The sequence below is a fragment of the Ochotona curzoniae genome, unplaced genomic scaffold, assembly GCF_017591425.1.
Source record: "Ochotona curzoniae isolate NIBS_2020 unplaced genomic scaffold, NIBS_Ocur_1.0 contig_3190, whole genome shotgun sequence".
In the NCBI taxonomy this organism is placed as follows: domain Eukaryota; kingdom Metazoa; phylum Chordata; class Mammalia; order Lagomorpha; family Ochotonidae; genus Ochotona; species Ochotona curzoniae.
In genome coordinates this window covers 20,806,024-20,818,601 of record NW_024465751.1, presented here as the reverse complement: position 1 = coordinate 20,818,601, position 12,578 = coordinate 20,806,024, and the positions used below count along the sequence as shown (strand labels likewise).

The window sequence follows — 12,578 nt, the reverse complement described above, 5'->3', positions numbered from 1 at the left end:
ACAATGGCATTTTATTGTACAAACTTGACAAGAACCAGGCAATGCCTGCCCGCGTCTCTTTCTCAAATACATTTGCTTTTCTGAGTACTTTTGTTTACTTTTTCTACCCTATAGTTGGTTCATTTTGCTCTTTTTGCAGTTGCCTAGCTGCCTTTACTCTCCAGTTACAAAGGAAAATACAATAGTCATGCACAATTCTACATATATTTGGTTCCTGCATCTGAAGCTGCCCCTCATGGAGCTTTGCTTTTTTCTAAGGTGCACAAAAAAAGTATCTTTTGGGGGACACAGACATATAGGTACATTACAACCGATTGCAAGAGACAGTTCTCTAGTTCAAAGTCCTTCATCTAGAAGACTGACCCAGGTAAACAGCCTGTTTGTTTCAAATGCATAGTGTCTGGAAAGAGAATCTACCTAGTGGGGTATGGTCAGGTGCCATTCTGGATCTACTCACGCATGTTCTGAGAGCTGGGCTAATAGTGTAGAAACAAACCTGCAGAAGATTCATCCCTGAATGGGGAAGGGGCCATTTATTCCCAAACTGATGACTATGAGGTTGGAAGCTAAATGAAAACGTGTTGATCCCTCAAAGAGTTCAACTGAATGTGGGAGTTTGGTCAAAAATTCAAAACGTTTTGCATAAATTTTCTGCCAGTTGGGATGAACACATACTTGTATGGGGAAAAAAGATAATTTATAACTGGTGAGTTCTAGGAAACCATCACAGAAAGAAACATAATTTTTATCATAAAAAGAAATAGAGGGCCCGATGCGATAGCATAGTTGTTAAAGTCCTCATCTTGCACACACCTGGGATCCCATATGGGGGCTAGTTTTAATCCCGGTGGCCCAACTTCCCATCCAGCTCCCTGCTTGTGGCCTGGGAAAGCAGTCGAGGATGGCCCAAAGCTTTGGGACCCTGCACCTGTGTGGGAGATCCAGAAAGAAGTTCTTGGCACCTGGCTTCGGACTGGCTCAGCTCTGGCCGTTGCAGTCACTTGGGGAGTGAACCATTGGATGGAAGATCTTCCTCTCTGTCTCTCCTCCTCTCTGTATATCTGCCTTTCCAATATAAACAAATAAATCTTAAAAAAAAAATGTAGAGAAAGCAGCAAGCAACACAGGTAGAGCTATGTATGATAATGAGAAAAGGCAGATAAGTGAGAATGGTGACCATCAGATACTGAGTGGATCACAGCATTTTTATGTTCTGGGAGGTAAAGTTGAATCATGCCGTGGATTTTTAAAATTCTGGCCGAGGATGGGGCCGGCGCGGTGGCATAGTGGTTAAGGTCCTCGCCTTGCACGTTCGGGATCCCATATGGGCGCCGGTTCTATCCCGGCAGCCCCACTTCCCTTCCAGCTCCCTGCTTGTGGCCCGGGAAAGCAGTTGAGGACGGCCCAAAGCTTTGGGACCCTGCACCCATGTGGGAGACCCGGAAGAGGCTCCTGGTTTCGGATCTGCATAGCATTGGCCGTTGTGCTCACTTGGGGAGTGAATCATTGGACGGAAGATCTTCCTCTCTGTCTCTCCTCTCTGTATATCTGCCTTTCCAATAAAAAAAAAAAAATTCTGGCGGAGGAGAAGGCATTTCTTCTAGAGAACTGTGTTGTTTTACATCGGAATGCAAACTCAGCCCCGTGTTTTAGAAAGATGCGCCTCTTCCAAGGTGTATAGTGGCAAAGAGGAGAGGGTCTGAAAAAGATAGGGAGATCAAGTAAGAGGCAGTATTTAATCAGGGGTTGTGGTATTAAGTATTAAAAAAAGAAAGAAAGAAAAAAAAAAAGAAAAAAGGGAAAGTATTCTTGAGAATCCTGAGGTTTTCTCGGGCAGCGATCCAGCAGCAAGGAGACATGAACACCAGGAAGCCTAACCCAGCGTGCTGGCTCCATGCAAGCATGGCGAAGCCAATCCCTCCTGCAAGTTACTTTTTAAAGCATTTGATTATATTTGTCTGTTTCATTTATTGCATCATTCGCATATTCAATATTTACTATGCTGCTGATTTCATTAGATTTTACAATAGGAGGTGGTTTAGATCAAATGAATAAGACCTACTCTTCCCATGAGGGGACAGACACTGAAACAATGAATGTGAAGACCCCATGAGAAGTGCCACATTACCTCAGAGGGCTTGCTGGGCAGATTAAATGAGATCATGTCTGTGAAGTGCTTAGTTAGGCATAGTGCCTGGTACCTAGGAAGTGCTCAATAAATAGTAGCTATATTCCATATAAAATCCCATGAGAGCTTAAAGAGGGAGTGATGAACTGTCTTAGGATATTGAGGACAGCTTTAGAGAGGAAGTGAGATAATTAACTGAGAAGAGACAATGATGGGCATTCTAAATGGAATGACTCACTATGGGAAAAAGCATGGTGTGTTCGGAGAAGTTGCAATATGGCTTCAGAGAAGGGGAAGGTTTAAGGATGGCAAAGAAAGTTAAGCCTAGGTTTTCAGAGGGTCTTGAATGCCTGAAAAGTTTTGACTTTTATTTTGGCATTCCGAAGCAATGATTGGTTTACAAGAAGAGTGGAATGCTTATTCCTTTCTTATTAGCTTGCTTATTAAAAAGTTCATTCTGGAGTCAGTTTATAGGATGAACCAGGTGTGGGAGCTGAAAAAATGGCAATGGATAAAGAAATCAATAATCTGCTTAAGTTCAAGTAAGGGCATAAACCAAGGTAGTAGTGGAGATTTTTTTCAACTTGTTTCAACTTTGTTCTCAAAAAGCATATTACGAAGTATTTCCAACCATCTACATGCTTCTAAAATTTTTAAAGCTCACAAGATCACATTTGGAAACATTACATTTATATTTATTTGAAAGGCAGAATGATAATGAGAAAGAAATAAACCAACATAGATTTTTATCTACAAGTTCAAACCAAAATGCCTACATAGTAATTTAGGCCAGGCTGGACTCAGGATCCCAGAACTCAATCCGAGTCTGCCATGTGGGTAGCAGGGATTCCAGTACGTGGGCCATCATGTGCTGCCCCCCAGGGTGCACATCAGCAGGAAGCTGGAATCAGAAGTGCAGCAGGGCTTCTCATCCTGCCTTCTGACTTTATATGAAATGAGGTCTTCCAAACCAGTCTCCAATCACTGTGCAACGCATCTATCCCCATTTGAAAACTTTAGTTAAAAATGTATGGCCATTTTATCAGCTTACTATTGTGATTTGAATTTACTGTAAAAACAAGTAAAGGCCATCCTTTAGGGCAAATAGAAAATGAAACAACTTTCACAAATACCCATTATAATATTCCTAGTTGGATTAATTGCCGAGATATAGCATGCATGATTTAATATTGGATTCTCGTTTTGTGTATTTTTGACAATCTCATGATTATGTTTGAAATTATAAACACATGCTGGAAAAATCTAAGTCTTCCCACATGCCAATGAAGAATACCTTACTGTTCTCCATACAGCTGCTCAGATTATGTGGACATTGGTTACATAGGGGGCACTAGACAAGTTTCTGGGTTGATACTGGGTGGTGCCATATCAATCAAATAACTTTCTGTTACAATTGTTATGTTCAGCCAATGTCCATTTGTTGAAAATCAATCAACTAGAAATTTCAAGTAGTGACACTTTTTTAGTCCTTATGATGAAAATCATGAAAATTTGGAAAGTTCTGTACTTTTCTTTAAAAACAAACCAAAAACTCACACTTAATTTTCCATCTCTTAAAAAAAAAGCTCTGTGTAAGATTAAATTTCAGATTTAGATTATGTTTAAGATTAAGCATAGGGCTGTCATAATGGTGCAGCAGATTAAGCTCCCATCTGTGGAAGTGCTAATTTGAGTCCTGACTATTTCATTTCTGTTCCTGCTAATATACATGGGAAAGTAGCATTAGATGGCCCAAGTACTTATGCCCTTGCCACTCATATGGGAGACCCAGGTAAATTCCATGCTCCTGGATAATTATTATAACTGCATAATACATCATAGCATACCTTTTGCTGTATTTAGCTCCCTGTAACCTTTTGAAGCAATAAATAACTGCAAGTACAGAGCATGAGCAAATTCCAAGACAAGCTTGTTCAAATGCAACTTTATGTTTAAAGCATATGCTGTGCCATTTACCTTTGCAGAACTGGTCAAAAGGCACAAATAAGGCTTCAGAAATGGATACTCTGATTTTAAAGATCCCTAAACTGTGTGGCTATATATTTATTCATAAGAATGTGGGTGCAGGATTGCAAGGACTTGGCCATCCTCCATTGCTTTCCCAGACCACAAGCTGGGAGGTAGTTCAGAGTAGAGCAGCCAGGACACAAACCAGCATCCATAAGGGACTCTGACACTTGAACTTGGACAATTAGCTTATTGAGTCACAGAGCTGGTCCCAACTTAAGTCTATTTCAGTTCCTGACTCTAAGATGGGATTACCATAAAACAGATTAGAAGGCAAGCAATGGATTCTCTCTGTAGGTATTTGAAAAGAATGTATGTGTATTTCCATTTAAATACATCATGAATATCTCAGGTCTAATAATCCTATAATATTTATCCTTTAAAATGATTGTAAATGCTAGCAATTTAATATACTAAATAAATGAGAGTACTCTGTAAAATGTGCTATTTTATCAACCTTTTGCTGTATTTTGCTACCTGTAACCTTTGTGAAGTAATAAAGAACTGCAAGCACAGAGCATGGGCAAATTCCAAGACAAACTTGTTCAAATGCAACTTTATCTTTAAAGAATCTACTGCGCCATTTACTTTGTAAAAGAATGGTCAAAAAGGCACAAATAAAGCTTCCGAAATTGATACTCTAATATTAAAGATCCCTAAATTTTGTGGCAATATCTTTATTAATAAGAACGCATATTTTCACAAGCAGAGTTTTTTTTTAACATATGGATCAGTATGCATGAGGTAAATTTGCTAACTACTGAATGTAATTATCAATTATTGCATTTTAAAGCAATTGACATTATACGGTTTTTGCAGCACTTTTAAAAATATAAAACATTCCTAATATCCATTTGGGACATGAGTTTTTTTTCCAGAGATACTTGATTAAACTACTGATGGCATCATTAGACGATTAGGCAAGGAACTCAACAAATATTTTGTTGTTGAAAAATGAGAAGCCTAGGGACTGAATCAGGATGGCAGAATAGGGTAAGGACATGTTTAAACACATGGAGAAACACTAGCCAGGTTGAAGCAGAGAGAACACAGTCTAGGAAACAGGAGAGGACAGAACAGCAGAGGAGTACCTGGAGACTGACAGACACGGGAAAGCAGCGGAACATTGTGGTGTTGCAGTGGCTGATACCCCAACAGCATTCAGGAAGTGGCAATCTGAACTACACTGGCAACCAGCACTCCAACAGCAACAAGGTGAGAAGGGGCATTCACTGGTAGTTCAGGAGGGAAGCCCAGACAAAGAACTGCCCACCCTGCTGGTCTGTTTAATTTGAGCAGGAGCAGAGACAGTATGGCAGATCCAAGATGGAGAGTGAGGGAACAGGGTACTTTTGCCAGCCCAGTTCACCTGCAAGAGCTGAGTCAGGTGCCATTTTGTGTAGAGAGACAGACTGTGGTACAGGATTGCACATGCACTGAGCTGGGAGTGAACTCATTCCTGACTCAGTGAACTGCAACAACGTGGCATCCTATGAGTTCCACTCAAGACAGGTCTTGGTAACCCTTAGATTCAATGGCCAGCAGATCAAAAATTCTGGTAGTGGCATATCAGGTGCCATTTTGTACAATGTGGCAAAAGTTTAAGAATGCAGGGGACAATAGTGAGCTGCACACATGCTGAGCTGGGAACCAATTCATTGCATTGCACTGGTCCCACTTTAAAAATAATATCAACTATGGCATCATACAGGTCAAAATAGGTCCAGGTGGGCCTCAGACCTGATGTCCAGCAGGTTCTGGCAAGATCAACATCACCAACAACCTAGCTATATAGGACACCTGGTGTCTCTCTAATCCTGGGACCTGCTCCAACTGGAAGTGGGAGAAAGGTTGTATAGAAAATGGTGCATCCATGTCCTCCACTGGAACCAATGGGTGTCACAGTCCGGCCTGGTTCTGCCCTGGACACACTCGGCCGTCACACAAACTAGTAGGAGCTGCAGCCCAGTCAGGGTGGCCCACAGTAACCCCAACCGGGCCCATCCCCTACCCTGGCTTGCCAGTATGTATGGCAGACTAGTCCTGTCTGTCCCACATTCCCTTCTGCTCACATACTTGCCAACGGGTATTGCGACCTAATTCCATCCAACCATCTCATCCAACCAGCCCTAACGGATGTTGTTGGGTGTCTGTCTAGCCACCCCAGCCCCTGTCCTAGTTCCCGTGCCCTCTCTGTGGAAGGTGATGACCCAAGAGGGAGGAACCCACTATTTCCCTCCTAGGTCGCTCCCACTCCCAGGTTGTGCCTTCTCTAGGTGGCCCTGTGATTAAACTCGACATGACTAGCCCCCTGTACCAGCCTCCGCCAGCTGATGTTATGACCAAGCCCCAACAACCCTCACCCACTCTGATTGTAGTTTGCACCAGTGGGAATAGTCAACCCAACCTGGTTTTCACCCGATCTGGTCCACATGAAGTGTGCAGGTGCTGTGGCCCTGCCTGGTCTGGTCTACCCCCTACCCAGCTCATGCTCCCCAGTGGAAGTAGCTGTTCAGCTACGGAACCACCCCTTACTCCCCTGCCAGCTCTGCCTCCTCCCTTCCTGATTCTCATTTTTGCTGGTTGGGCGCTGCGGCTGCATCCGGCTCAGGCTACCTCACCTTGGCATTCCAAATTGTGTATTGCTTTTGTCATGACCGTACCTGGTTCGACCCATTCTCTGTTCGGATTTATCAGTGGATGACATGAACAGATTCAGCCTGGTCTGCCCCCGAACCATGCCAAATACATGCCAGTGGGACACTTTCCATGACCTCTTGGCTGTTACCTTCCATGTTTCTTGCGTTGACCTGCAGGGTCTGTGTCCTGCCAGAGGAGTTGCCCGGGCTCCTCCATCAGAACCCCTCCAAGTGCCAGGTTTTGTGCATACCAGTGGGTCCATGTGCCAGTTCGCCTCTTTTCCTAGCAGGAACAGTGGCCTTTCCTAACTGGCCTTCATCCCATTCTGGTTCTTGCTGTAGGATGTTTCAGCCCAGCCACGGCTCGTCCACACCCCCATATAGCTCGTATATGGCTCAGTTGGGGTTAAGAACTAGCCTAGTCTGTCCCACATCTACCCTGGTCCTCCAGAGCACCAGAAGGTGTTGCGGTCTGGCCCGTCCCGGTACGTCTTATTCCAGTCCAAACTTGTGCCAAGGGAGACTATAACTGTATCCAGACCCAACCACAGCCCCATCCACCTGTCACAACCCCTGCCTTAGACACCGTGGCTCAACTCTGTGGCCCATGCAGACCATTTGGAGCCAAACCTAGCTGGGCATGTCTTGAGCTCCACCCTGTGTTCCAATCATGCTTGTGGGCTAAGGTTTGCTTAGTCCAAACCTTTAGGTTTCAGTCCCACACTTGCATTAAGGTTTCATGTCCCTGTTCCTGGGAATCACCAGAAATTCGTGTCTCACCTACACTAATGCTGGCCTTATTTATGGGTGTCCCTAAGCAGCTATTTCATATCATAAAAACCCCAGAGCTCGCAACTGGGTGGCCAGCAGGCAGAGCCTGGCACCACTTGGTGCACTGGCCACTCAAGGCCTAGGCCTCTGCCCCCGCCTTGTGGCAGGGACTATGGCTGAGACCCAGGCGGGGTTCCGTCAAGCAGGAGTGCCCCCGACAAGTGTCACCTTGAGAGGGGTTAAGCCTGCCCCTTGCCCTGAGACGGGACCCACCCGACCTGTCCTGCTGCCAGCTTTTGGCTGGCGGGGGGCAGGGCAGAGCTAGGATTTTACCCCAGTTCCCAGCCATCTCTCACGGGTACTCACCCATGAGGGGCTTTAGTTGCTCCTGGCCAGGAGAAGGCTGAGGCCTCTGCCCCCGCCTTGTGGCGGGGACTATGGCCGAGACCCCAGCGGTGGCCATACAAGTGCGGTGGCCTGACAAGTGCCCCTCTTAATTCTTGAGTTTTTTTTTTTTTTTTTTTTTAGCTTGATCCATCTCCAGTTCTAACTCTTTGCTTGTTCCACGATTGTGAAAGAACTATCTTCCAATTCTGAGATTCTCCTGCCTTCTTGGTTCTATTACTGAGAATTTCCAATGAAATTTGGATTTGCTCCATTGTGTCCTTCATTTCTAATAATTCTGCTTGATTTTGTTTCAGTTGCTATTTCCTGTGTGACATATTCCTTAAATTCCTGCATGTGCTTCTCATTGTTGATAAGAAGCTTTATAACCAATGTTTTGAATTCTGTATCCCCCATTTTCCTTGATGTATTCATCAGTTAACACTGAGATTGGCAAAGCCTTTTGCTCATTTGCATGGGAGTCCTCAGTAATATTCATTGTGCCTTTGTCTCTTCTTTTGCTCTTCATTGTTCTTCTGGTTATCAGATTTCTGCTTGGGGCAGGTTTCCTGGCTCTGTCACCCACAGGTCTACAGTTCAATTTTTCTTATTATGGTTGGTACACAGCTCTGTTTGCAGGCACTTGTGCCATTCCCTCCAGCAAGTTTCAGGTCTGGGTTCTTGTGTTAGATTCCACCATGGTCTCCATAGCCCTAGCTCCTGGCTCAGCACTCTATCTCCTGTGATACCATGCTGTTGTTGCACTGTTGTCTGTACAACCTTTCTTTCAGTTCCAGTTCATACACTTCCCAGGAGTAGGGAGACACGAGGTGTCCTGAAGTTATGCTGAGGATAGTAGAGGATGGGCCAAAGCTAGAGACCCTGCACCTATGTGGGAAAACCAGAAGAAGCTCCTGGCTCCTGGCTTTTGATTAGCTTAGGTCTGGCTGTTTGTGCTCACTTGGGGAGTGAACCAGCAGACAGATCTTTCTGAATGTCCTTCTGCTTCTATATCTTAAATTTAAAAAAAAATTTACAATGCCGAAAAAGTATTCCTGGGTCAAATGATTTGATGTTTATCCAATGCTGTGATTTACCCAATAAAAGATTTCCTGTATATAATTTTCTGTGTTTTGTAGCTTCTACCTCAATCAACATTTTACTACATTTTTATGCAGGATAGTGTTGACTACCTTGAAGGCTTAGGAGGTTCGTAACTCCCTATGGGGAATATCTACAATTGTCTAACTCTTTATAATCTAAGGATGAAATTAAATAATCAATCTATGAGAGATGAGTGCAGTAGGCCACAGTACATAGAAAGCACTAGATAAACTGTAGGGCCAATTATGTTTCTGACTTCTGCTTTTATTTTGCCTTGTATTTTTTGAGTCATTTTTCTGTAAAATTGTTTGGAAGTTGCTGCTTCAAATACTGAATGGCAGGAAAGTCCAAAAACACCTTTTCCTGATCTCAAAGGATGAATGAAGAAGGCAGCTGGTTTCTAACATCTTTACTTTGAAAGCCTTCAGCCACTAGAGCCTCAGACAGTTGGGGGACTGTTGGTAGCTTTGGGAGAAGAGCACTTGAACATCTTCAGAATGGCAGTGATTTTCCTGGGAATAATATCCATGTGTCTCAAAGTGAAAATTAAATCCAAACTTCCGTCATCATCAAACACTTGCTGTTCCTCTTTGAAAAGATGCTGAATCTGGTGCTCATGAAAACCCGGGTTAGTGAAGATCAGTGCAAAAGGCCAAGTAACACATGTCTTCTTCCTCTGCTTTGGTGGTTCATTGTCATGGTCCTAATAATTCCCCAGCAGAAGAAAAGCAAGCAGTGAAACAGAAAAGATATGGAAATAAAGCTAACAGTGTATAGTCCCACAATTCATGACAGAAGAGATGCTGCCTTAATGCAACACAGCTTGTACCAATACTTAAACACTGATCATAAAGTTTAAAAGTTTGCAATCACTACATTTTTACACTATGATTTATTTGAACAAGTTTGGTGATGTTTTAATGGTATTACTTTTGAAGAGCAGAAAAATTAACAGAACTTTTAAATTTTGTTTCCAAAGACCTATAGAGAATTTTGTTTGAACATTGTGCTCAAAATATACAGTGGAAAGTAGAAAAAGTGGTAATGGATATTTTACTTTCTACTTATATTCAAAGGAATATAAATCAAAATCAGATTTTTTTTTCCAAAAATATTTTAGGTTATTCCATTGTGGGCTAGTACAGGGTATAGAGACAAATGATCAAGTACTTTCAAGACAGAGCAATCAGGCTTTGTACATTGACTGGGTGAAAAGTATGAAATAACACGGAAGAGTCAAACATACCTGATGGTTTGTTTATTTGTGTGAGAACCTGGAAAGATGAATTTACCCTCAAATAAAATAAGGACAACCAAAAACAGTGTGGGTTTGGGTGGGAGGTGGAGATGTAAGTTTTAAATTGGGGCATAAATTTTAAGTTTGATTCTGATATCATAAATAGTGTAAATATTTCCCCCAAATGCAATGATCATTACATCATTATGATGAAATCTCTTGGTTTCCAGAACATAACAAAAAGTTATAAAGTTGGAATGATACAGAGAATAGCATGATCACTTGGCAAAGATGATATTTAAATCTGTGAAGCATTTCTTTTTTGTTAAAATTTTATTCTGAAGTTTTGAATTTTATGGTACAATTTCATAGAGACTTGAAATCATTTATTTGAGATGGTAGGAAGAGGAAGAAGGAGAGGAGAGAGAGAGAAACACTTGCATACACTGGTTCAAATGCCAAAAAGGGCTGGAAATGAATCAGGACAGGGATGAGACTAAGCAGTTACCAGGAACTCCAGGCAGGTCTCTCCTGTGGGTGGAAGCAAATCAACCACTTGAGCCATCAGCATTGCTTCCCCGAGTCTGTGTTAGTAGGCATTTGGACTCCGGAGCTGGAGCTGGTGTCTTTAACCACTAAGCCAAATGCCTGATCCTAGATTTATATATATATAAATTTTTAGATTTTCTTGATGCTTATAGTATCTTTTTTTAAAGATTTATTTATTTTTAATGGAAAGGCAGATCTACAGAGAGGAAGATCTTCTATCCACTGATTCACTCTGCAAGTGACCTCAATGGTATCCGCCTTTACCTTTTATTTCATAAGCAAAGTGGTCATAATCAAAATCATTATTGTATTTTACCGTTGGTAACTTCTTCCCTGCCTTTTGCATTCTGTCTGAGTAAATCCAGAGAATTCCAGGGAAGGATGCCTACTTCTGTTCCTTTCATCTCTTTCCCACTTGTCAGCTGGGACAGAATTGTCCTAAAACACACTTTGAAAGACTATTTGTTGAAAAGTACAAAAGTCATTATATTTTAGCTCATTCCTTTGCGTCTATAGAAAGGAATTACCAAAAATGTCTAAACGGAAGAATTTATATTGACCTTCAATTAGCATTGATCAAGAAACTCCTTTATCTCTTGGGTTCTCTGGCCTAACTTATCCCTGCGATGATAATTCACATTTCATGCTTTTTTTAAGCGGCCACATCAATGTGGAAACCAGCTCTCTTCCATTTCATTATACACTGTTACTTCAATGGTGATTTCCATTCCATAAACTTAACATGTATTGAAAATTTGGAAAATGAACTTCCTAAAGTCTTACTTAAAACTAGCTAAGATGAAATAATGAAAAAAGAAAAATCAGATCATGTTTTTGAAACAAATTATTTTTTAAATTCTTAGTAATCAGTGCTACTTATTGAAGTCTTTGCAAGCTAACTTTTCTTTTTCATTTAAAAATTGAAAACACTTTCTCATCCCATACATAGAATGCTGATTTCCCTTTATATGTTTTAGTCTCTGGTTTATTTCCCCATTTGCCAGATTTATTATTTTCATAATAGATGAATCGAATGACTATATATTTTTATCCTGAATTTAAAAGCAGGTCATAAGAAAAAGGCAATGCCAATGCAACTAATCTTCAGCTGGCTAATCCCAGAAAAGCAACATTCATAATATTGTCTACACTGGCTTTCCTTTGAAATTGTAATACCAGAGAATATGATTTACTGCCAGCTTCAACTGAGACTTGAGCTTTCTAAAAAAGATTTATTGGCATCAAATCAGCATAATGCCATAATCATCCCTAAAAAAGACATTTGTCACTAAACCCTTATTTTCAGGTACCTGACATTTTTCCATAAAAATTATACTTCAAGTGGAAAAGTGACAGGGATTCAGATCCTTATTACCAGTATTTCTTGATGATTTCTATCATCTCAGTGAACTTTCTGGACATGCTTGGGCAATGTTTCTGGGATCTATCTAAAAGGTTTCCAAGAGGCAGGCTTGGAACCACAAATGTGCACTTTAAACAAGTGTCTGGACAGATTGTGCTGCAAGTAAATGATTTTTTGAAACACCCTTTGTAAAGGGGTTATGGAGTTTTATGTATTAATTCTGGTTCTATCATTTTTACTTTTTTAAAAAAGAACCTTTATTTGAGAAGCAGAGGGAGAAGTTAAAGAGAGAGAAAGAAGAAAAGAGAAGTGAAGTGAAGGTCCCATTAACATTCACCAGCTCACTCCCCAATGGTTAGGACTGGGCCAAGGCAG

The 12,578-nt window shown here is 41.6% G+C and overlaps 1 non-coding gene and 1 pseudogene across 1 annotated transcript; one reads left to right on the top strand and one right to left on the bottom strand.

The window, feature by feature from the left end:
• Nucleotides 1–9,493: 9,493 nt before the first annotated feature.
• The window catches only part of LOC121155945, a 28,501-nt pseudogene continuing 25,416 nt past the window's right edge, over nucleotides 9,494–12,578 (bottom strand).
• LOC121155996 lies at nucleotides 10,511–10,617 on the top strand. The gene has a single exon (XR_005883787.1). It is a non-coding gene; the product is annotated as a U6 spliceosomal RNA (small nuclear RNA).